This window comes from Enhydra lutris, unplaced genomic scaffold (genome assembly GCF_002288905.1).
Source record: "Enhydra lutris kenyoni isolate GAN:26980312 unplaced genomic scaffold, ASM228890v2 scaffoldscaffold4, whole genome shotgun sequence".
NCBI lineage: Eukaryota > Metazoa > Chordata > Mammalia > Carnivora > Mustelidae > Enhydra > Enhydra lutris.
Window position 1 is genome coordinate 52,520,848 of NW_019154088.1, and position 26,504 is coordinate 52,547,351.

At 42.2% G+C, this 26,504-nt stretch overlaps 1 pseudogene across 1 annotated transcript in view; it reads left to right on the forward strand.

Moving 5' to 3' along the window:
* Positions 1-10,513: 10,513 nt before the first annotated feature.
* Positions 10,514-26,504, forward strand: part of LOC111139866 — a 49,325-nt pseudogene continuing 33,334 nt past the window's right edge. The window contains exons 1-3 of the transcript XR_002640116.1: positions 10,514-10,615; positions 15,049-15,123; positions 18,072-18,130. The product of XR_002640116.1 is annotated as a 28S ribosomal protein S35, mitochondrial-like (transcript). The remainder of the gene's footprint in view (positions 10,616-15,048; positions 15,124-18,071; positions 18,131-26,504) is intronic.

A 26,504-nucleotide genomic window follows, 5' to 3' on the forward strand; every position in this document is an offset into this window, starting at 1 on the left:
GCAGTCATAAGTGGGCACGCCATACATGCTTACCGAGTAATTGAAAAATAATGATTGAATGCTTCATTGTGTTACTCTGAGGGCTTGATCATGTTCACACTGTCCTTCAAGAAATGTCCTGTAGCAGCCAAGAGTACTGGTGGTGAGCCAGGAGGCCTGAGGTCACCTCTGTCATGTCTACTTTTGTAACACTGGGAAAGTCACTTAGTCTCATAGACTCTGTTTTCTCACCTCTAGAAAGAAGACATTGAACTCAATTCCTAGGATCTTTCTGGTTTAGAAATTCTGTCATGTTAATCTAGAATAGACAGCAAGAGGCTGAAGTTCCATCTAAAAATGTTTAGACAGATGATAGAAGTAATGTTTCTTATTTTGTGAGCTCAGAGTAGGTGATCAATAATCACTTGTTGAATAAAGGACTCCGATGATGCTAGATTCCTGCAAAAACATGTGCTCTCTCAGTCTCTCCCCACAAGGTGGACGTTCGGTCATCTAGGAAGAAAGGGGCAAACAGACCATGGAGCCTCTGGTACTCCTTTCCTGACCTGTGATTCATTCTTGTTAAGAAAATTTGAGCTCCTTCTTTAAAAAAAAAAAAAAAAAAAAGGGCACCTTGGTGGCTCAGTGGGTTAAGCCTCTGCCTTTGGCTCAGGTCATGATCTCAGGGTCCTGGGATCGAGTCCCACATCAGGCTCTCTGCTCAGCGGAGAACCTACTTCCCCTCTCTCTCTGCCTGCCTCTCTACCTACTTGTGATCTCTCTCTGTCAAATAAATAAATAAAATCTTTTAAAAAAAAAAAAAGAAAATTTAAGCTCTTATTTCCTAGACAGGCTTAAAGATGTATGTAAACTGATAACCTATCATTGGGTTCAAAATTAACTTATAACAGGATTGGCTGTCCAAGAGCCCGTGGATTCAGGTGACCTCCCACAGTGACAATATCCAAGGTAGAGGTGTTCATCTGCTCAGCTCACTCTTCCTTTGCCCACATAGTGCTTGAAATCTGAGCCCCAGGGAGCTTTCTCCTACTGGAAGTTGTGGCCTAGATAGAACCGATCCTCCAGCTTCTTTTTTCAGAATCCTGGAAGGAAGACAGACATAGTAAGTGAGAGGAGCTCCCCCTCCCCCAAACAGTTCCCTAAACCACTTTCGCCACCCACTGAGAGTATAGAAGATGATTGCTAATAGAAACTCAGATATCCTTTTGTCCAGATTCCTGAAAATTAATCATAACCCTAACGACAGATGTGAGTTTTAAAATTATTATGGTGATAATAACTAGCATTGATAAGTGTGTGGAACTGAGATGGACATTGACCATGCTAAGTCCATAAAAACCCCCCCAAAAAAACCCACCAACCATGAAAGAGAGCTACATTACAACATTGTTCTAAAGTTGCCTTAGAAGAAAGTAACAGGGTTAGACCTTCTTCAGAAAATGTACTGCAAAGAGTGATGACCCATGTGGGCTCAGTCCTAAAGCATGCTGGGAATTGTAAGGGGGGCAGACAGAGGAGTAAACCTGGAATAGGGTGACCTGGGACCAAGGACATGCTAGAGGTTGTTGTTGTTTTTTTCATGTAGGGTTGCCGGATCATTTCAGCAATTTTGAAGTTATACTCTCTCACGCTATGAAAGCCATCATTTGTGTGAGAGGAATTCTAGGACATGTACGAATTTACGTAATGCACACAGTGGAGAAGTAACTGTATTCTGTTTTACACTGTGAGGGCAGAGCTGAGGCTCAGACTTCTGCATAGGACTTCTCTCCGCTTACTTGTAAGAATGCCTATGATCTTGCCTTCTAGTTTGCTATTAGATCTGTTTGACAAGAGCAGATAAAGATGGAAGTTGGTCCACTGGGGAGGGAGCTGCATAGTTCCAAATTCTAAATCTTCGTTGCTTACATAGAGGAGATTCAGAAAATGCTGGAAGTAACTTTCTTCTCAATCTCAAGGGTGTTTTACATGGAAAATGAATTATCTCCCTTTTCCAGAGCACACAGAGGGCAACTCATAAATGATGTGTCTGTTTTTCTTTCATGGCTCTAATTCTTGTTTTTAGTTTGAGCTTTTTTTTTTTAACACCTCTTAACGTGGTATAATACTATAAAGTGTTTTTTTGCTATCATCTGTTACCAGATAATGTTTTTAATTATGTGATTGATCCTAAAAAGTATAAAGCCAAATTGGATATTAATGACAAGAAGCTAAACCCTTTTATCCTCAAATGTAAAAATTGTCAAAAATTACTCTTCATCTCTGAGTCTTTGCATCTCTAAACTTGTGATTTTAAACATTTTGCTGTTTCTTTTAAGTCCTACATAGGGTGGCATTCTGACTTCTGTGGTTGTGTTCAGTCAGTATTTTTCATGTTTTCTACTTCATTATCTCCTGTTCTTTAAGATTTTTTACACAATGGGAGGTTCAGCTTTTTATCAGTGATATCTGTCTGACTCTGATCAAAGCAAAGACCCTTGTTTACTGTTTGTGAGTATTATACCGATTTGCAGAGGGAGCATAGTAATAGGAAGCTAGCCATACAATGTGATGGGACCTGAAAACAGATCATGGTTTGAAGCATTACAACGTCAATAACAGCAGAGGGCATACTGGAAAGTTCTATTATAAATGAGAATACCAAATAGATATGATATCTGGGGGCGCCTGGGTGGCTCAGTGGGTTAAAGCCTCTGTCTTCGGCTTGGGTCATGATCCCAGGGTCCTGGGATCAAGCCCCACATTGGGCTCTCTGCTCAGCAGGGAGCCTGCTTCCTCTTTGTCTCTGCCTGCCTCTCTGCCTACTTGTGATCTCTGTCAAATAAAAAAAAAAAAAAGATATGATATCTGAAAAAAATTGAAATATAAAAATACTACCTTCTTACTATTGTCTGGTCCTCCATTGCTCCTTGATCTCTAGTAAATGCCAAGAGTGGGACTGGGGAGGAGCCAGAATTTATTGATCAAGTGCCAGATTCTATACCAGGATTTAGTCTGTGTTCGTGATTATGTCCAGTGCCAGGTGTTTTGTTTTTTTTTTTTAATTACCATTTCCCATAGTGGGAAACTGAAGTTCAGAGATACTAAGTACTTCCTTAAAGTCACATGATTAAGAAGCGAAAGAACTATTTTTTCTAGTCCAATTTATTCAGAAACCTATGTTCTTTTCCCAGTCTCTTGTTGTTGCCTTCAAGAGAGAAATGGGCTGGCAAAATGAATACATTCATTTAATATTGAATGCATTGGCCCCCTGAATATATATATAATATATATATAATATACTATAATAATACTAATATATTATTAATTATTATTATATTAATTATTAATTAATTATAGCAGTATTAATATTATTATATTATTAATTATTATTATATTATAATAATTAATAATATAATAATATTAATACTGCTATAATTTTGTTTTAATATATTATATATCACATACAGTATATTATATAAATAATTATTTTTTAACTGGGTACTAATTTGAGTCAGAAGTCAACCAGGCATGCATCCTATCACTAATGAAATGTCTGTAGTTGTAGGAACAATGTGATACTTGTATACATAACCACAATTCAAGGTAGAATGTGTGTGTGCTCTGAGGTCAGAGCATGGAAAGCCCCTACCTAGGAAGATCAGAAAAGGCTTTAGGAAGAAGGTGACCTTTGAAATAAGCTTTGCAATATGGTTTGGATCTGAACTTGCAGAAATTAAGGAGAGGACATTCCAAGCAAAGGGAATGGTCTGAGAAATAAAAAATAAAACTACGCTTTAGTGGGTAGCTCCAGTGGGTAGCTCTGGCTAGGGCTGTCAGGCTCGGGGTGCTGTAACAAAATATCATCCTCTGGGTGGTTTAAGCAACATTTATTGCTTACAATTCTGAAGGCTGGGAAGCTCAGGGTCATGGTAGTAGCAAATTCTGATCTTGGTGAGACTCTTCCTGGCTTCCCATGTGCTCATGTAGCATTTCCTTAGTGCAAAGACGCAGAGAGGCAGAGAAAGAGAAAGTGAGAGAGAGAAAACTCAGGTATCTCTTCCTCTTCCTATAAGGGCACTAAACCTGTCATGAGAACACCCCCCTCAGGACCCATTTAAACCTAATCACACCTCCTGAAGGTGTGATCACCTTCCTGAAGGCCCTGCCTCCAAATACCATCATATTAACATATGATTAACATAAATATCATCATATTAACATATGATGATAACATATTAACAAATTTTCAGAGGACACAAATTTATAATTTATAACTAGGTAGAAGGAATGGTGCATATGTCATTTCATTTAATTATTTTAAGAACTCTGTTGGATGGTATTGCTGTTTGTTCCATAAGCACAGGATATACAAAATTTTCAGGCTGAACTCAATACTTTTCTCTCCTCCTATCCTGTTCTTTCTCCTCCTGTGTGTCTATCCAGGCAGGTGGTATCACTCATTATCCATTTCTGTTGCACAGGCTTGACTTTTCCTCATAAATCTTGACTCCTCCCCCTCTACCCTTCAGCCTCATAGAGCCCTATTCATTCTACCCTGTAAACATCTCTGGAATCCACCCACTTTCCCGGGTCCTGGCTGCCCCTGTTTTGGTCCAGGCCACGACCATCTCTCATGCACCATTGCAACCACTTTCTACTAGTAGATCTTGTGGCTTCCGGTCTTGCCCTCCTACCCATCCCCATTCAGTCCATTCTTCATACAGCAACCAGAGAGACTACTGTAGCATGCAGATTTGGTCACATTCTTCCCTGATTAAAATTCTGTGAATACTTTTGGATTCTTGAACAAAGCTTAAAGAGCCTTCATGATCTGGCTCTGCTTCCTTCCTCAGCATCATCTTGGGTCATTCTCCCCTCCCACATCCATCCTCCAGTCATGCCAGATTCTTTCAATTCCCTGTTCTGCACCTCCCTTTGACAGCCCCTCCCCACTCACTTGACCAGCACTAAGGTTGAGTCTGCATCTCCCATCCCTCCATTATAACCCAGAGGGTATCAGCTCCTGAACAGCAAAGACCATGTCTGTTTGTTCACCAGTAAATATAATCCAATGAATAAATTAACTTTTTAAAACTGTAGCTCAAAGGGCTTAGATTACTTTATCAAGGTCAAATGGCTGGTTAATGATAGAGCTGGCAATCTGAAAAAAAAATCAGTCTGTCTCTAAATCTAATGCTTTTCTCATAGCATCATGGTGTCTGATAGATGGGTGAGTATGAGGCACAAAATGATTCATTCTTCTGGATCATAGCATGCACATAGAAGTAGGCTAGGAGACAAAATGGGATAAGAAGACTTTAATCATATTGAATATGGCCTGTGCCCTAAATTAAGGAATTAGGATTTTATTCTGTAGGCAATGAGAAGTTAGAGATGGGCAAGAAGGGTCAAGAGCAGAATAATTAGGTTTCTTCATACCTTCCAGAAGTGAAAGAGCAGAGGAACATAAGAATTTGGGATCTTTTTATCAAGATTTTCATCTATAAAATAATACTGCCTATGTTATAAGACTTTTCTGAAAATGAAAATAGAGACTATGTAGAGATGCTGTGTAGCCATACACCTCTTTATAAAGGTTATTGTGTGTCGTCCCTGCCAGGTTGTTAAAGGGGTTGTTGAGCTTCGTAGCTACTTATAGAAGTCTCTGAGTGGGCCCTCTGAGGAGCCATTCCCTAAAGGTGGTGCTGAGACTACAAACAAGGTTTTCAACTACTAGGAAGTTAAAGACCTATTCCAGGAGGAAAGAGAAATCATGGACTGGAGCAGCTGGAAATTGCCCACGTGACAACTGGGGTGGGGGACAGGACAAATAGGAGGTTGACAGAAGATTCCCCACGAGGAGCAGCTGCCCAAAGACACTGCCAGCACTCCCTGTGAGGAAGAGTCACCAAAAAGCAGCAACGGCAGCAGAGTGGAGCCTCATGAAGATAGAGCCAGATTGCCTTGGCCTATGCTGTCTCCTAGCTTTGTGTGAAGAAAGAGGAGAGCTGGATTAAGGGTGCCCAGAACAAGAGCTACCTGTGGGAGCAGCTCCTTGGCCCAGAGATTTGAGTATTTTGCAGGTGGTCATCTGAGGAAAGCCCCCTGAAGGGACTGTTTGCATGTACTTCTCTTTGGACCCACTGTTTGGAAAAAGGAACAGTGGAATATTCAGGGTGGAAGTTATTCTAGAAGCTCTGTTGGTCTGAGTTGAGCCTTGGACTTGAAAGACAACTGTGACCTTCACTTGTTTTTTATCGGCCTGAAGAACTGCGTGCAAACTTAGAGAAAGTAACTTTCAGGAACAGGAGAGCTGTTTGCTGCTCTTGTGTTCCCTAGCCCAACAGTGTGTTCTGGTGAACTAGCCGGAACCCCCAAATGGCTTTCCCTGTGACCAGGCTCTGGACTCTGGGTCTTCCTAGCCTAGTAGTAAGCAGTGAGGTGGGAAGGACTGGAACACGAGTCGAATGTTCTGAGTTCTTTTCCCAGCTCTGCTAAGAATAAACTGACATGAATGATGTCTACAACCGACCGGCTTTCCAGATGGTACTCGGGGTTTTTTCGAGCATCTTGGCAGTGAATCTGACCCGTCATCTAGTCTAACAGGTCCTCTCAAGCAAAAGCGGAACATGTAATTATGACCAAAACGCTTTCACACAGTTTTTCAAAGAATTAAGCTTAAACACATTGTCAAGGAGAAAATGTTGTCTACGGGTGTCACAGGCAAGATTTCCGTCTGCTACCTATGAAAAAAAGATACAAATGGAGCTGATTAAAGATTACCCCATTAGAGAGGATCCCAAACCAACACGGGCTTAAAATGATAAAGTCCTTCAGCCAAATTGAACTTCTTTGCAATATGATAGAGAAAACTGCCCTTTAATTTGGATCTACTTTAAATTATTTAATGAGTCCCCTCTCTCAGTTAATTGGACATTAGGTTTAAGAATGAATCAAAATGCTTCATGTGGCACATAATAGCTAAACAGTGACTGTGGCAAGCAGCAAAACCAGCTGGCATTCTTGAAGGGACGGATCAGCGGTCTGGTCTCAACCTCAGGCCTGGGAAAACCATTAACCAAACAACTCGAGTTTTATTTTTAATTCGATACACTGTGTTTAATGCAAAATGTATGGCATTGCGAGAGGTGGTTTGCTCAATTACGGGGAATGGCTGTAATCCCAGTGGGTTTATCTTGCGGGCTTGGGAGGCTGCTGTTATTTCCTGGTGGGTGTTTAAGGGAGTAGGCAGGAGAATGCAGAGAATCTGGGCAAATGAAGCCGCATGAAGCAGCCCTTTATTAGATTAGAACAGGCCTCTTTATCCCTCAGGCAGGCTGTGAGTGAAGTGCCAAATCAGTCCTTGCCTGCTTTGTAACTATTGGGTCACAGCAGGAATCCAGGAGACAGAATTTAAAAGACCTCTTTTGGAGCTGGTAAAGTTATGGAAATGCCACCCTGAAAAAGAGGGAGAGCATAGGTGTTCTGCCGAAAATCCACCTTTCGATGCTCATAGGGCCATTTACCACATTTTCTTGCCTCATCCAATAAAAAGTTCTTGGGTGCCTACTATGTGCCAAGCAAATGGCTAAGAAAAGGTCCCTGATCTGGAAAAAACACTTGTGGTAGGAGTGATTCCCATCCATATAATTAAGGGATAAAATAAAAATTATCATGTTTAAGATGGGAAGAAATTTCAGTGGGAACATGAAGGACAATGCAACTAAATATTTGGGAACACTGACTTACTGTGGCAAACATACATTTCATGCCTGCAATGTGCCAGGTTCCGTGCTAGGAAACTGTGAAAGGCAAGACAAGAGAAGTCTGTGCCCTTATAGAATTTTCAGTCCAGTAGGCCAGGAAGGATTTTGCAACATGGGTTAAGCCCATCAGGTGAAGAAGGAAGACAGAGAAGGAAAGCGAATGGGCAAAGTCACAGAGACTTGGAAAAGCAAGGAATGCTACGATAATAACAAGAAGGTGTGTGTGTGTGTGTGTGTGTGTGTGTGTGTGTGAGTGAGAGAGAGAGAGAGAGAGAGGAGGGCTCGGTGGGAGAGGGAAAAACAGAGTGAACAGATAGAAAGTTACCTGAGAGGAAGTTTCAGGAAACAAGACAAGAAAAGTCAGGATGTTTGAGGCCAACTTTGAAGATACTTGTATGCCTTGCTGTTAGTTTGGTTTTTGTCCTGTAGGAACTAGAAGCCAATGTAAGATTTAAATGGGGGTAACTTTGGAGCATCTTCCCATTCTAGAACAATTACTCCAGCAGTCAGAGAGAAAGGAGGAAGGGTCTTACATAAGATTGTTGCAACCAGTGGATGGGAGCATCCAAGGAAGCAGTGTTTAACCATTTGGATCGCCCCAGAAAGGTCAGGAAGAGCAGTGACTAAAAACAGGTCACGAGATTTGGCCGCATAATGGTGCCCTGGGTGCAGCTGGGTGGATGGCCCTGGTTTAAAAAAATGATTTACTGGCAGGCGAGTAGAGGCTCTAATCATCCAGAGTGCAGTTGCTTTTTCAAGGTTGTTCTGTCCAGGGAGAGTGGCTTGCTTTGACAGGAAGAAAACCCAAGCCTGACAGGAGTTCTGAGGCCTCCAGGGACTGTGTTGGTCTCTGAGAGTTGTATTCGCAGATACAGTTCTGTGGGCATGAGGTGTGTCCTGTGACTGTGAGACCCAGGCAGACTCCGAGGCAGCCTTTGTTCAACTCAGGATTCTTTCCCCCAGTTTTCCAGCTCCCTTGAGCTTGCAGGGAGTGTCCTGGTTTTAGAGTTTCCAGCATGCCATTTACAAATCATTCCCGTGTCCCCAGTTAATTTCTCATCTTCTGAGGACAAGCCTAGGAACACTCTCCCTGAATTCTCAGGGGGGCGGGGCGGAGGGAGGCGTTGTGAAGTGCTGTACTGGGTCCCTGATAATCCACTGGGAAGTCTGCGAAGGTGGAGTTGGACCCCAGAACCCCATCCTGCGGTTGCCAATTCCCTTTCCCCACCCAGCGATAGAGCCAGCTTGTTTTGCTGACATTTGCCACCCGGCCGGCTCTTTGCTATAATCAATGTTTCTATTCTTTTCCAAAATAAACATGTTGATGGTCATTTGCAAACAGGGAAGTGAAAGTTTTCCATCCCTAGGTGCAGCATATATGTTTTTGAAAACAAAGAATTTAGCAAAGGAATTTAATCTAATCTCTGGTTACTTTTTAATTTGTCTGGGAGCATTAGACTTTAGAAGGCGATTTTTTTCCCCCTCTTTTAGATTCAGTTCAATTTTCCCCCACCCCACCCCCATCCCCTTCTGGCTTTGTTCAGAATTATCAAGCAGAATGGCTTGAAGAGAATAGGACCTTATTGTATCACATTTCGAGAATGAGCCATGAGGAAACAGAAGCCAAGCCTGGAAATGAAAACGTCCTTGTAAATGACCAACAGAAGATAGTTAAAATACACAACTGTGGTTGTGCCAGAAAATTGTCTGCCCTCCCTGAACGAACTGGGGAGTGCTGGTTTGCATTTATACCAGGTTTTAAGAATAATAAATGCCATGCTCCCTGCGCAAATGCAATGTAATTGCATAACCGCTTTGATGATAACCCTCCTTTCTGTATCCATAGAAATGAACAGCTTAATACCCCTGAAAGTCCTGGGTATCATACCTGTTTAATGTAAACAGCGTTTGTTTAGTCTGGGTGATTAATAATTTTATTTCAGAAAGAAATGACTGATGGAGAGTTGTGCAGATGTCATGATCAAAGCTCACTTCCCATTCCCTGGGGGTGACAGAAGTGGCCAGGCTGTTTATGTATCCACTGGGCTACATTCGTACCATTAGCACTTGAGTAAAGCTTAGGTATTACAGTGCTCTCTGCTAAAGAAACCAATTATAGTATCTGCCGGACGGTATATTAAGTGATGCCATTTAATTAAAGCCTAATTTCTCTCTGAATGAACAATATTTTAAATTATTGTACGTTATTTCATTCAATTACTAAAAATCTCTGTCCATTTTTAAATGCAGAAAAAAAATTCATTTGGCACCCTAACTGCCGGGAAGAATAATTGCCATTCTGTGTTGTGTTTGGTGCTCGGTGCCCAGTAACAGTCAATCCAGGACACACATCGGTTCGGGAGCTTTTTTAGTTTTCAAATATTTCAGATTCGTTTCTCAAGCCTCTAGGCAGCAAAGAGCCCTATTCTGCCATTGCCAGTGGGTCCCTCTAAGGACTGCAGGATAATGGAGACCTCTAAAAAGAATATGTTTAGAGGAATAAAGCCATTAAAGAAATACAATTCCCATGCCAGGAGCGGAGCTATGTAACTGACAGGATAGCAATTCATTTTGAATGAATATCTCATAGGGGAATGCAGGAATTAAAATGGACTCGACAATGAACTCCAGAGATAACCTCAATTAGAAAAATCTGCTTGGTAGAAGGAGAGACGAGTTAAGAAGAGGTAACTGTTTAAAAACAGGTAGTACAGAGCCACGAGTGAATGGGTTTTCATTCCTTGTTGTTATTTAGCTCTGGAGCAATGTTGGCACGCATTCGGGTGGCGGACAGAAGGATCCACCTGCCAGATATCAGTGATACACTGCTGCTGCAGCTTTCTAACATCAAGGAATATGATGTGCGGGTATTAGGTGTTCATTGGCTTATTGGGCTATCATTTAAGTCCCAGGGAAGGAAAACAGCAGCAGTGTATCCTAGATATTGTAGGAGTATACTCCAGAACCCACACTGTGGATGGGAAGGTTGGAACTCAACCCTAGGACCTAGCACCATGCCCTGATCACAATAAGGTATCTTTGCAGATCCTAGTGTGTTGATATTAATGGTCGGAAGCCAAGCTGATCTATACACCTTTTGGTCAGTTCTTGATAGTGTGGCCTATTTGAGTTCAGAGGGTTTTTTCTTAAAGGTTTTATTTATTTCTTTGAAAGAGAGAGTGAGAGGGTGAGCGTGCATGAGCAGGGGGAGGCGCAGAGGGAGAGGGAGAAGCAGACTCCTTGCTGAGCAGGGAGCTGGACACCAGGCTTGATCCCAGGACCCAGAGATCACAACCTGAGCCAAAGGCAGTCGCTTAACCGACTGAGCCACCCAGGCGCTCCAAGTTCAGATTTTGACTTGAGGAATGGAGTTGGCCAACTGTTTATAATGGTGGTTATAAAGATGAACAGAGCACAGTGTAGGTTTTTGCAACACACAGGTCATATGATCTTGATCTGTTTGTTCAACTTAGTGGGTTTTGTCCCTCAGTGTTACTTTTTTTAAAGAATTTATTCAAAAAATTTTTTCATGGGTGCGGGGGTATAAATTTATTTTTAAAAAATCTGTGTTACAGATGTATGACATAATTTCATTGATGGGAACGGGGGGAAAATTTACCCAAATAATTTAGGAAATGAGTAGAGAATCTGAGACTAAGAACTAAAGGAACTATACAGAAGCACTGTACTGTAGTGAATAAAGTTGTTTCTCATGGGAGCACAGGTCAACAATTCTGACATCACTATAAATGTTTACTGGGATTGAGCAAATAAACAAATAGATGATGGATAGTGGTAAAAAATAGAAGAGGTGAAATTTGAAAAAATAGAAGTAATTATAACTTGAGCCCTTCCTTTGTGCTGTGCCAAAGACAAAAGAGGAAACGTCTAGCTCTTTCCATATGGTCACATTCTGCTATACTCTTTTTTTGCTTTTGTACTTGATCTTCCCTCCTAATCTACTGAATTAATTTGTACTCCTCCCAAGAGAAAAAAAAACAGGAAAGAAAAAGAAACCTACTATCACCCAAAAGCTTGGTTCTTTTAATGGAGATATATATATATATATATATATAATTTAGCTGAAAATTTGTCAATTGAATTAGGTAGTAATGTATTTCTTGGTTTTCAGCTATAATCGCCCACCCCATTAAAAAAAAAAGTCTTTTTTTTTTTTTTTTTTTTAGAGTAATTCTAAGTTCACAGCAAAATTCATCCCTCACCAGATTGGTAGTTTGTTACAACTGATGAACATACATGGACATCATAGTCACCCAAAGTATAGTGTTTACTTGGGGTTCACTCTTGGTGTTGTACATTCTATGTGTTTGGACGCATAAATAATGACATGGCTCTATCATTATAGTATTATACAGAATGTTTTCACTGCCCTAAAAATCTTCTGAGCTTTTCCTGTTCATCCCTTCCTCCTCCTCCACCCTACCCCCCATCATAACCACTGATCTTTTCACCATTTTCACAGTTTGACCTTTACCAAAATGTCATATATTTGGAATCATACAGTATATAGATTTTTCAGATTGGCTTCTTCCACTTAGTAATGTGCATTTAAGTGCCCTCCATGTCTTTTCATGGTTTGATAGCTCTTTTTTTTTTAGAACTAAAAGTTATTCCATTGTCTAGATATACCACAGTCTATTTACCTATTCTGTGCTGCCTTTTTTTGAAGACAATTCTTGGTTTTGTATAATTGTCAACTATTTACATGTAGGGAACATACACAATGTCCAAGGTATTGGGCTTATTATTATGACTATAAAATGGTCCAGTATGACATCAAGTTTAAGGGTGTGGGTTTTAAAATCCCTCACTCATTCACTCATTTAGCAAACATTACTGATCCCTAATGAAAATCAGGATAGAAAGAGATCCTGCCTGAGAATACTCAAATTCAAATTCCCACCCTGCCTTTGCTAATTGATAGCATTGGGCATATTACTTAACTCTCCTCACCTATAATGTGAAGTTAATAATACACCCTCATAGAATTATTATGAAAATTAAAAGAGTAATTTCATTGCTGCTATGAACATTGGAGGGCAGGTGCCCCTTCTTTTCACTATATCTGTATCTTTAGAATAAATATCCAGTAATAAAATTGCTGTGTCGTAGGGTAGTCATAGCAGCAATGTCCACAATAGCCAAACTGTGGAGGGAGCAGAGATGTCCTTCAACAGATGAATGGATAGAAAAAGATATGGTTTGTATGTGTAATGGAATATTACTCAGCCATCAGAAAGGATGAATACCTACCATTTGCATCAACATGGATAGAGATGGAGAATATTATGCTGAGTGAAATAAGTCAGTCAGAGAAAGACAATTATCATATGGTTTCACTCATATGTAGAATATAAGAAACAGTGCAGAGGATCATAGGGGAAGGAGGGAAAATTGAATGGGAAGAAATCAGAGTTGGAGACACACCACAAGAGACTCTTGACTCTGGGAAACAATCTGAGGTCATAGGAGGACAGGTGGGTGGGGGGATGGGGTAACTGGGTAATGGGCATTAAGCAGGGCATGTGATGTGATGAGCACTGGGTGTCATATGCAACTGATAAATCATTAAACACTATATATGCAAGTTATGATGTGCTATATGTGGGCTAATTGAATTAAGATTTTAAAAACTCTCAAAAAAAGAGTAATTTCAGCAATGTCCACAATGGCCAAACTGTGGAAGGAGCTAAGATGCCCTTCAACAGATGAATGGATAAAGGAGATGTGGTGCATATACACAATGGAATATTACTCAGCCATCAAAAAAGATGAATACCCAACTTTTGCATCAACATGGATGGGGCTAGAGGAGATTATGCTGAGTGAAATAAGCCAAGCAGAGAAAGACAGTCATCATATGGCTTCACTTATATGTGGAACATAAAGAATAGCACAGAGGACATTGGGAGAAAGGAGGGAAAAATGAAGTGGGGGAGTCAAAGGGAGAGATGAACCATGAGAGACTATAGACTGCAGGAAACTACCTGAGGGTTTTAGAGGGGAGGGAGTGGGGGGATGGGTTACCCCAGTGATGGGTATTAAGGAGGACTCAGATTGCATGGAACCCTGGGTGTTAATGTGCCAACAATGACTCATGGAACACTATGTTAAAAACTAATATTGTACTGTATGGTGACTAACGTGATATAATTTTAAAAAAGTAATTTCAATATCTGCTATATAATAATATAATACTCAATGAATAGTAAGTACATAATGAAGTTACTGTTTAAATTTTTTTAAAAATTCAGTTAGCCCACGTATAGTACATCAGTTTCAGATGTCATGTTCAATAACTCATCAGTTGCGCTAACAGCCAGTGCTTGTATAATGATGTTACTTTAGAGAAGTAGGTGTCTCTCATCTTCTAAGAGGTATAGTTTGGCTCAGAGGCTGAACATATATCAATACAGTAATAATGACTTGTTAAAAGCGGTACCTACGAACCAGCAAGAATTAATGCCAGCTTGCGTGGGACACTGCAGCACACCTGAACCTCAGCCTACACACATATACACAAGCATCATTTTAAAAATAAGAGTGTTCTTCCTGTCGAGGATACTTCATAGTTGGAAATGGTGGTAGGAGTGCTCTCTGCTCTGGCAGAGTACAGAACCAGACCTGGCATTAGTAGATGTCCTATCAGGTTGAGTTACTTATACAAAGCCGGTTATTTGCCATCGGCCTTTTGGAGACGTGCCCTTAGGCCCTGCTTGGATACTAGCCCATTGCTATTCAGCGGGAAGTGTTTCTGTCTAAAAAACTTATCTCTTGGTTTCAAATTCTCATGTGATAAAGGACTGTCAAATAGATACTCTGTCTTAATGATAAAGGGAACTATAGACATTCATTGTCCTTCTTATGGGTGGGAACAAAAGATAGGGCACGCTTGTTGAGGCTTTTAAGATAGAGAACTGAAGAATAAAATATTCAGAGAACTAAAATGTGGTTCAAAAATAAATTCAATAGAAATTTGGCCAGGTGGGAGAATAAAGTCTTTTTCAAAGGTTTTTACCCCAAGGTGGGGGTAATAAGTAATGAGGACTGTCTGGGGTGGAAAATTATCAAACAATGTTAGGATAATGTGAGAAGCATGTTAGGTGTAAGTCATTTTTACTGTGATCTAACTGAATGAAAAATGGAGGTTCAGTACAGGCTGGGCATGCCCATGGAGATACCGAGGCACACTTGGGGACAGGTAGCTAATGGTACAAAATCATTTCCAGGCACTCATGTAACTGAGAACAATTGATCAGAAAGCCACATCTTGTTATAGGATGTGCGAGAGAAGGGAGCCACCCGTGTGGACTGGATGCCCACCATCAGTGCTGCTTTTATCAGTAGCTCCAGGGTACGAATGAGGGGGCTGAGGGCACCGTCGCTCACTAGCCAGTGAAAGACCCACGGTCTGGGTTTTTTCTCCAAAACTCTATTGTTTTTATCAAAACAATAAATGGCATTGATCTCATCTTCTCCTGCCCCTAGGAAGTTGACTCTACTCATTACCTTCTGTGAACTATTCTTCCCTGACACTGAACGAAGTTTTCAGCTGCTCTTTGAAGATTTCCACCTGTATGTCTCTCTACCAGCACAAACAGGACATCTCAAACAGTTGATTTCCTGCCTCACTTCCCCATCCTGCCCCCAACCTCCCAGGCAGGGGTCCTTCCTCCAACCTTCTTACTTATAATGGCACCATTCTCCAGTCTTCCAGACTAAATCTTCAGAATGACTGTTGACACTTTCTCCCTTAACTCATCCTTCTCTGCCTTCCCCAGCCAGTTCATTTCCAGTGGGCATTTTCTTTTCATGTCCATGGATATCTCAAATCTAGACTTTATAAGCTCGTACTATAAAAACTGTTGCAACAGACTCTAGATGGGCCCTCACCTTCCCATCTTCTCCTGCTTTGACTCATCCATGTACAGTGCAGAATTACTCTTCCTAAACCACTGCTTTGACCTATCTCTTCCCTGCTTATAAACATTCAGTTGGTAAGAACTTTTGGAGCATATTTTAGAAGAGTAAATGAAAAGTAGTTGCCTTGTCCCATATCCCCCAGCCAGCTCGAATCTCCCTGCAGCTGTGGGGGAAGACCAGCAGCTTCCCTCCTCCAGCATCTGCAGCTCACTTCTTTGCATGAGGGGTTTCTCCTGCTCACTCCCTACTGTCCACAAGTAGCCTGGAGTAATCTGGAAGTGCAGGGGAGCTCATGCTGTGGGAGCAACCCTCCACCAGTGGGGGATGGGAGTTGGTAGGCAATGCCCAGTCTCTCTGTCCTCCAGGGGTGTGGTTCTGATGTGTGTTCCACATGATTTCTCAGATTTCCCAGGGGAATTATACCTCAGGTGCCTACAATAGTAACTTATTCACCAGTGCACAAGTTTTTAGCTTTCTCCCTTCTCCTATTTCACGTCCCCACTCCTTAATTCGACTCCCAAGATCACCACCCACATGAACTACTTGTACAGTACTCAGATCTTTGTCTCAGGACCTCTTTTGGGAGAAATCCAAACGAAGACACTAGTTTAGAGGGGACATACTGAGAACCTCCTCAGCCTTGAATGTTCCATTTAGAAGGGGAGGACCATAGGAATTCTGCCTTGACTGTCCTAGAGAGAAGAGGGTAAAAACAGGAAAAAAGATATTTATAAAGATGAGTTTCTTGCTGGCAAAAACTCTAAGTAAAAAAGAAGTCTTTAAAATACCCTTTGCAATACCTTGAGAGCAGCCCCTTTTGGCACTTAGACCTGTCTCCAGAGGTTTAAACCAGATGGGCACACCCTACTGCCCATGGAGAGATGCCCATCCCTCTGGATGAAGGAAGGGGGAAGGGAAGTGCAAGAGGAGGGTTCCTTCTTTGTTCTACGGTGTGATTCAGCCCTTCCTTCATTTTGTGCATTTACCTTATTCAAAGATAAGCTGATGCTCCTTGTTTCACTCAATATTTCAAAAGGCTCTGCTTACAGAAGATAACACGGCACCTTTCTGTATCCTCAGGGAGCTGACCATTTGAAGCCTAATCCTTGAGTGTTGATTCTAGTAAGTTTCTCCAGGGAATGAATTTAATCAGTTTTTATATTCATTGGCCAGATACACAATTTTTGGTGATTTCCTAGATGTTTAAAGGCATTACTCTGGCCATTTGAGGATGTAGGCATCCCATTTTATTTAGTTGGATTTTATCTAATGCCTCTTGTAACTAAAAGTGATGGATGGCATACATTTGTTTCTTTAAAAAAATTTTTTTTTTAATTGGGGCTACTTTGCTTGGACATTTTTCAAGAGAATGTTCTCTGTCTCTTAGGATACCTTGAGATAATAGTGGACATACTTTTGTGTGTCCCAGTTAAGGTTGGGGGTAGATACTATCAAATCCAGAGAAAGACCCTTGTCTAATTACTTAGAGTTCCAGAGAAGGGACTGCTCTTGGAAGGTTCTTGATTAGCCTTGAACTAATCAGACTATGGGCTCTCCTCTGCCCAATTTCAATGTTAGTGGCATTGGATTCAGAAAACTATTGAGTGGCTTGCCCAGTAGACTGCATGTAGATGATCCCCAACAAATAGTAAAACTGGAAATAGATCATAAGATGTAATATATCATAAACATTTTACAACTAACATTAGGAGCAATTTAAAAAGTTATGAGTGAAATAGAAGAAAGAGGACTGTCCCTCCGACTTGAATTTGCTCCTTGAGAGTGTATGTGTATGTGTGTGTGTGTGTGAGTGTGTGGTGGTGTGGTACTTGTGAACACAGGTTCCAGGACTGAGGGAATATATGTGAATCCCCTATCACCCTACTAGACCCTTGTCTGCTTTGAACAGTACAACTACCTAGTGTCTAGTCAGGTTAACTCCCTCAACACTAGGCTTTCGAGTTTGCTGGAGCTGGGTTTAAAGGCTGCTTCTGCCATAGAGTTTGCCTTATCTAGGGCAAGCCACTTCCTGAAACCCATTTTTTTTAGATGTGAAATTAGGACAACACTGTTCCTCAGCCCTAGACTTCCAGAAGGTAGAACCCAAGGCAGAGATGAAAGTGCCGAAGCTTTATTTAAGCACAAACCTAGAGCCACGCTGGTAAAAGGAAGAAGGGAAGTGAGGCAGGCAAGGCAAAGGTGAGAAAATGTGTTGCAGTGTGCAGCTCTGCTGGTCACGACCTGACAAGCTGTTCAACAGGGGTATTCGCCACAGAGTTTACGATCAGAAACCACATCTCAGAGCCATTCGCAGGGAGGAGAGAGGAGGGGAACCTATTTGCTCAGTGCTTTCCTATTTCATGTCTCCTGTTGGTCAAGGTTTACCTCATTGGCCACAGCTTCTCCCCAGCTTCAGGGCTGGATCACGCAGCCTCTTGGTGAGTACTCAGGAATCCAAATCCAGTGCTCTGCAGTGTTGCGGAAGTACAGGGGAATGACAGAAGACAAGGCTCAGCATACATGGTGTGGACTCCCGGCTACTGGGAGTGCAGAGCCAGGGCACCAGCAAAGTACCAGCAGAGGTACAGTCTGAGAGAGGCCTTTGGCAAGAAGCAGGTGGTCGAGAGAATTGGGAAACTGCACAGAGTTTGTGCCCCATCCCTGCTGCTACTTACCTCAGCGAACTTTCATCAGAACTGAGTTGAAGGAAAGTACAGAGCATCACGTCTGCCATCACAGTGAGCACACGGACTCGGAAACAGATGACTTAAGTTGATTATCAGCTTTGCCACTTGTTAATCCATAAACATAGGCAGGTTACTTGCTTGAAGCCTCAGGAGCCTCCCTGTAGAATGAAAGATAACAGTTGTGCTTATTTTATAGTTTTGGTAGGACTACATGCGACACACGGTGCTTAAATACGGTTGCCTCGCGTGTGGTCAGTGGTCAGTAAGTGACAGCTGGGACGATGAGGATAAGTGATGAAGAATCAACAGTGCTTTCATGTAGAACAAAAATGTTCTTCCCTGGATTCCTGTGTTTGAAAGCAATTATTCTATCATGCCAATTGTCTAAATGGTCTAGGAGGAAATCATTGGTATCTGGGAGTTTTCTATTTTAATTTCTGTTCCATTCTTGTTGTGGTTGAATGATACTAAACTTGATTTCAGTTTCTCTCAAAACTTTTGGTTGCTGGAAATGGACCCCGTGCCCAAATACGTCAGCAGCACCTGTTAGTAGAATAGCCCTGCGCACCTGAGTGGCTCAGCTGGTTAAGCATCTGACTCTTGATTTCAACTCAGGTCCTGATCTCAGGGTCTTGAGAGCAAGTCCTGTGCTGGGCTCCATGCTCCGTGCTCCGTGGGGAGTCTGCTTCTCCCTCTCCCTATGCCCCTCCCCACACACTCTCTCTCTCAAATAAATAAATAATTTTAAGGAAAAAAAAAAAAGAATAGCCCTAGACAGACTATCAGGCAGCAAGATCTCTTAATAAATCTTAAGCCTGGTCTGAAGTTTAATGATTTTGAAGGCAGCCGGAGTTGGCCAGTCAACCAAAGACACATCAACTTTATTAATAAGATTTTCTGCAGTCCTTATCTATTTATGCATCAACAGACACCCTAGCAACAGAACCCATCTCAGTGCTGCCGTGCGCATTTTCGGTTTCTGCAGTACTTTTCCAGCACAGGTGTATTTGTGTCCTCAATTGTAGATGAAATAAGTGATTTTCATCACTCAGGTGAAATGTCTTTCCTTACCAAAAGATCACGTTAAATATAATTGACTTTAGACACCTTATGTGTTTTCTTGGGAGAAACTATGCAACAAGTCATTAGAAAACTTGAACATGTGTCCTAAGATCCCTGGAGCGATAGGACAAATTCTAGCAACATAGATGGCATTATGTTCTGCATATTGCCTGCATAGAGCGTATGTGCATATCTGCATAGTGCATAGTCTGCATAGTGAAAGCTACCTCGATTGAGAACAGGAGGCTCGGAGAAGATGCGGAACCAGGTCCTTCTGAAAGGTTGTACACGAAGCCATCCCTTAGCCTGACACAGCCCTGCCCCTCCCCCATGCACCTGTCAGCCTGCGAGCTATCTTCAGTCAGCTCAGGTACCCTAACCGGAGATGCAGCAATAAATAAATACAGACCTCTGAGTTGTTTCCAAGATCTTAGTAATTTATCTGCACCAAGGAGAGTAATTCTGTATCGAGGAAAATAAGTGCTGGAGACTGGGTAAAACTCCGGATTTAGAGCCATTCAGACGTAAGTTAAGATCCTATTATGATACTTAACTACTTTATGAGCCTGAGCAAGCTGCGGAGTCTCTGTGATCTTCAATTTCATTATTTCTAAAACAGGGTTGATGGAGAAAAAGACACTAGTGGTAATTAACCTTTATTAAGCTCTATGGTACCCTGAGAGCTGTACCAAGTGCTTCATGTACATTCTTTCAAGCATCTTCTTAACTCCGAGGCATATGTCACGACAGATAGTGCTCTCTAAGTGGTATTACTGTGATGTCCACTACAAATGCCACGTTACTGTTTTTCCAGGAACAAAACTCATCCCCAGGCCCAGACACAGTTGCTAGGAAGTGATAGATGTTCTCACTTGCTTTCCTGAGGCACCAAAGCCTTTCCCTCTTTGTTCTAAGCTAGATGTATCTGAGATACAGTGATCTAAGGAAATTTGGTTCCATTTCCGTCCTTCTGAGAAGTGTATAGTGCACGTAATTTTGTCTCACGTTATTTAGGAATGTTGATCTGCTCTGTACGCTCCAGGTTTACTTAATGAAAAAAAATCTAGAGCAAGACTTTTTGTATAGAATCAGACTGCCTTAAAACTGAACTAAAATTTTGAAGACATTAACAAAAATAACAGCAATAATACCAAAAATAATCTTCCTGAGCATCCTGGGAAAGTCCCTGACTTTTAGGTATTGAATTTTCTTTGACATTGTCAGGCGATTCAAGCTGTTCAAGCTGTTCTTTATGCAGCAATCGCTCTGTGACACGGGCTCTATTTTATCCAGTGATTTGTTATATTAATGCAGGTTCCTGAGGAACAGCAATTGTGATCAAGACAAAGCAGTCAGCTTCCAGGAAGGTAAAATTTCTACCCCTGAAGACAGTATAATATCCATTACTGCCCTTAGCCATAATTTATTAGTAGTATTTGGGTGTTAGTTTAATTTAACCCATAATGCATTGCTCTCCAAATTACAGCATGCTACCCGTGTCCTAAGCTGTCTTATACAATTAGGCAGGTGGCAGCAACCCTGGGGTGCTAGTTACTGACATGGAGAGGTGTTTTATCACAGGTAGTGTCACGGATTGCATTACACCTAAACTCCCAAACCCATCCTGAGAAACCTCAGAGACACAGAATTACTCATCCTTTCCTGAAGTGGTGTATGTATTTTAGGTAAAAATTGTAACTTTCTACAATCCAACTGTCCGACTCTTAAAATCTAAACTTTAAAACTGTTGAGACTTTTTAAAAATCAGCCACGGTTGCATGTAAGCATGTCTAATGCCTAACTATCTCAATTTGCATGGATGAGTAGATGAGTAAGTAACTTCAGAAACTCTGCGCTGCTTCTGGAATACAGACTGGACGGCACTATTACTTGTCTCCAGTAGGGACTTTGGGGGAGGAGGAGCTCCTTTGCTCCCTGTGGGTAGATTTGACGTTGGGTTGTTGTTTGGAGGTGTTCCCTATTGAGGACTCCCGAGTCTGAAGCCCGTTCCAGAGCCCATTTCAAGGAGACTCTGGAATCTTCTCCTGCATGCAGTTAGGCTAGATAGAAACCAAGGAGCAGATTTGTAGCTAGAATTGCCCAGATGCAGGGGATTCGCTTGTGTGAACTTAAAAGATTTCTTCTAGTTTAGTGAAGTCTCTTTGGAGTGTGATGCCACAACTCTCCAAAAGCCAAGGTCGATAGCTGGAGAGAGCTATGGCTGCGGTGTTTTCAACCAGCCCAGTAAAATGGCAACCCGAAAATTGGCAAACTTAGAGCATATTGGAATCACCTGCTGGGCCTGTTGAACACACTGATGCCCTGGACCCAGCTTGCAGAGAATTTAAGTCAAGAGTTTTCACAGGACCTGAATCATTTATTTGTTGTCACTTTTATTGAAGTATAATTTATAACCAATAAAATAGACTCATTTGAAGTACAAAGGCAATCAGTTTTTTTTTTTTTAAGATTTTATTTATTTGACAGAGAGAGATCACAAGTGGGCAGAGAGGCAAGCAGAGAGAGAGAGAGGAGGAAGCAGGCTCCCTGCAGAGCAGAGAGCCTGATTCGGGACTCGATCCCAGGACCCTGAGATCATGACCTGAGCCAAAGGCAGAGGCTTAACCACTGAGCCACCCAGGTGCCCCAAAGGCAATCAGTTTTGATGAAAGCATACATCTCTGTAGTCACCTGCACAATCAAGGTATAGAACATTTCCATCACCAAAACACATTTTCTCGTGTCCTTTGAACTCAGTACCCCTTCCCACAAACTCCTGGCTCCAGGCGTTCATTGATCTGCTATGTGTTACCATTATTAGTGCCTTTTCTAGAATTTTGTAAAAAATAGAATCATAAGTTACCATGAATAATACATTATTTTGTATCTGGCTTATGTTTTGAGATTCTCCCATTTTGTTGCATATATCATTGATTCATTCCTTTTAATTGGGAATTAGTGTTCCTTTGTGTGGTATACCATGATTATTTATCCACTATTTAGTGGTCATTGTGTTGTTATAGAGTTTTGGCTTATTAAGAATAAGCTGCTCTAATCATCATGTAATAGTTTTTGTGCAGAACTTCTGGGTCATATGATAAGTATATGTTTAAATTTATAAGAAACTGGTAGATCGTTCTCCAAAATGGTTGCACCATTTTAAGATTTCCACGAGCACTGTTTGAGAGCTCCCCAGTTCTTCCACATCCTCACCAACAATTGGTTTTGTCAGTATTTTTCATTTTAGCCACTCTGGTTGGTTACCTGGGACTTTTTAATGAGCTCCTAGATAATTCTGATGCACGCCCAAGTTTAAGAAGCCCACCTCTCACAAAATCAATAACCTCTGACAACCTAAAAACAGCCTGATCCCTGAGTCCCAACCTCACCTCTGAGCCCGCCACTGCTGTCTTAACCCTGTGGTCTTCCCTAAAAATAGGATCTCTACGATTCAGCAGGCAGGTTTCCTGCCTCTCTGCCACTGTTGTCCACTACACACTGTTGCCATGCGCTGTCCTCACACCTGCCAGCTCCATGCCTAGTGACTCTGGAGCTGGACTGTAAGGAATGCGAAAACACTGTGGGGAGGGGATTTCACATGGCAGGCAGTGGGACCAGCAGAATAAAGGTTTGGAGACCCAAAATAGCTTGGCCCGTTTAGGAAACTAGGTAGTTAGGTGTCCTTGGAGGATGGCCCTGAGAGGAGAACTTGCTGAGCAATGGTTATGGAAGGACCAGACCTCAGAGGGTCTTCAGAGTGCGGTCAAGGGCTTGGACTTTTTTTGTAGGAGAGGCTGAAATATAGGGCATTAAGTGCTGTCTTCCATGTTTCAGAAAAATTACCCTCAGTTTGCCTGCAAAATAAATTGGGAGGCAGGAACAGATACAGGAACACTTGTTAGGAGACCAGTGCTGTGCTCCAGATGTGTCCCTAGCACCTGTCCAGTTCTCACTCCTTGTAGGTGCCTTAGGATTATTTTTAAATAAAGGAATGAAAATAATGAGTCTTTCTGTGTCACTCACATCTTGCTTTTGGGGAGTCTTTCCCTCTTCTCCTGCCCCACCAGAGGTGGTAGACTATCTTGAGAGATGTGGGGTTCTGGGTCCTTCCCAAATACAAAGATCGTCCTGCCAAGATAAACACCAACTTAGCCACTCAGTGGGGCATAATAATGTCATCATTATAGTTTTATGACTGTTGCCTTCTAGTCCTCACTCATTTCTCCATCAGCAAGCTGAGGATTTAGTATGAGCTAGACATGAGCTGGGCATTCAGAGATGAGATAACACCATCCCTGCCCTCAAGGACCCTATACTCTCTTCTCTCATCTTCAAGCCTTAGGCTAGGGGTTCACAAAAGATTTCTATAAAAAGGCCAGATAGTAAATATTTTTGGCTGTGGAAGCCATTCATTATGTTGCAACCATTAAATAGCCATAAATAATATTAAACAAATGAGCACGGCTGTGCTTTAATAAAATTTTAATTATGGACACAGAATTAGAATTTCATGAAATTTTTATGTACCATGAAATAGTATTCTTCTTTTGATTTTTTTCCAATCATTTAAAGATATAAAAATTATTCTTAGCTTAGGGCCACACAAAAAAAAAACCAGGTAAGGGGCAGGATTTGGCCCACTGGCCACGGCTTGCCCACCCACACTTTAATCATCTCATAATATATGGCCAAAAACCTCTTTATTTTAATACCAGTTATAGTCACCACTATTTTGTCCTGCTTACCTCCCTAATTTCCTGTCCTTGCTCTTACACACTTGCCTCAGTCCTCCACCCTTGCTATCAGAATAATCTTCCTACAAGGTAATCATGATGGACTGTGTTGTTCCCTGTTCAGAACTGCTCTCCAGCTGCTTCCTGAGCTGTGCTGTGGGGTAGACCTCAGCCTCTGGGGCCTGGGTGTGTCTCTCCCCAAGGAGCCTCTCCTTTTTCCTCACCAACCTCCTTCTTGCCCCTTTCCACCTCCAACATCTCATGCTCCGATCGCTACAGAGTCCCTGCTGCTCTCACCAGCTGTGTTCCTTGGTCTATTGTACTGGTCCACGTTTGGATTCTTTTTTTTTTTTTTTTTTTTAAGATCTTTTTTTTTTGACAGAGAGAGATCAGAAGGGGGCAGAAGGGGGGGGGGGGGGGGGGAGCAGGCTCCCCGCTGAGCAGAGAGCCCAATGCGGATGGAGCTCGATCCCAGGACCTTGAGATGATGACCTGAGCCGAAGGCAGAGGCTTAACCCACTGAGCCACCCAGGTGACCCCCAAGTTTGGATTCTTAATCTCCCATTTGGTTAACTCCTGCTTGCTTGTAAGGTTCAGTCCGATCACCTTCTTTGACCACATGCCCCTAGGCAGCGTTCGGCATGCCTTCTAACACTCGGTGACCTCTGGCAAACTTGGAGCCCCTGAGGGTTATGTCTTGCCCTTTCTCAAGCACGCACTACAGTGTGGAGGGTGTGGCAGACACTGTGGAGACGTTTTAATGAATTCTCCAACATCAAGACCCGTTTTACATACTTCATACAAACGCTGCATGTTGTATGTACACTCCCTTATGTGTTCTTCCTTTTCTTAACCTCAGGAGTGGTTGCCACTATGAAGGTTCAAGTCTGTAAGCGCAGACACAGAGTCTGTGCTCTAAGTACAGACGTTCCCCATGCTTCTACATCAAACCGCACTTGGCGGCTCACGGATTCTCCCCCAGGCCTGTGGGTGATTGCGGTGGGCTTTCATTAGGGTGCCTCAAACCAGCTTGTCTCAGAGGAACACAGGATGCCACTGAGGTCCTGGTAGGGCGCCTTTTGACAGGTGAGGAGACTTCTGAGACAGGAGGCTGCTTGCCCAAGGGTTCAACTGGTAAATGCCAAAACCAAAACAAGGGCTGAGAAATGGGCCTCGATAATACTAGCATTTGAACTTTTGGTGCAGCTTGCAAGGGTAGCGTTCGGTTCTGAATGAGGATTTGCAATTTATGAGCCTGTAGGTGTGGGGCGGGTGGGGGTGTGGGGCGCACCCGAGAGGCTGGGCAGGGGTGACCTTTAGTGCCTCCCATCTTCTAAATAGGATTCCTTATTTGCTGGTCCTCCCGGCCCCTTGCTTGCTTTTTTAGCGTATCAGTCATTCCCTTAAAACAGTGACACTCATTATAGCTGGCAAACAAATGGTCGGGAACTAGGCAACTCCAATTGTTGAGCTCAGCATGTGGGATCATTTAATCAGAGCTCACAGGACTGAGGGGCAGTATTAAAAAAGAAATAGGCACCCTGTCTGGTCCCCAGAATGAACTCTTTTCAGGAAAGAAGAGAGCTTATATTATTTATGGTGGCAGGAGGAAGATAGAGGGTAGTATTTCGATGCAGAGAGGGCGTAGACGGAAGAGCTTGGAACCGAGGATTCTACTTGAACTCTTGTTCCCGATTTCTTTTTTTCAGTTTCATTTTGGAATTATTAAGTAATTACCGTGTAACTCGATTTCCCCACCATGAAACAGAAGCACTGCTTTTTGTGTGTGTTTTTTGTTTTTGTTTTTGTTTTTTTTGTAGCGTTAAGATCTCTTATGATACCGCCCTGGAACCCGGGGCAGTGCCATCCGCATCATCGTGCATTCATCCAAATTGTTGTAGTTCCTGAAAGACCCAAAGAACCTCGTTTTAAGGTACTTTTTGGGGCAGTGCGTTTGCCATTGTGGCGGTTCCACTGGGTACACACATACTTTTTTTTTTTTAAATGCTTAGAAGCCATAAGCACACATTTAAAAAGTAATTCTGTGTTCACCACTATTTGCCTTTTTTTTTTTTTTTTTTTTAAATGGTGTAGGTGGCCTTTTGTTAAATGTGAGATTATGGAGGATGGAGCATCGTGCTGGGTAATAGTTGAAAAATGCATCAAACACTAAGCTAGACAGACGCTGGTGGTGGCAGCAGCCCTTCCTTCATATCATTTCTGACTTCTTTTGGTCACCTGTGGAGGAGGAGTCTTGCAGAGCTAAGTGTGCCTGGGGCAGCCTCCTCCAGCCACCAGCACGGGGCTCGAGCTCGCACGTGGGTGCCACA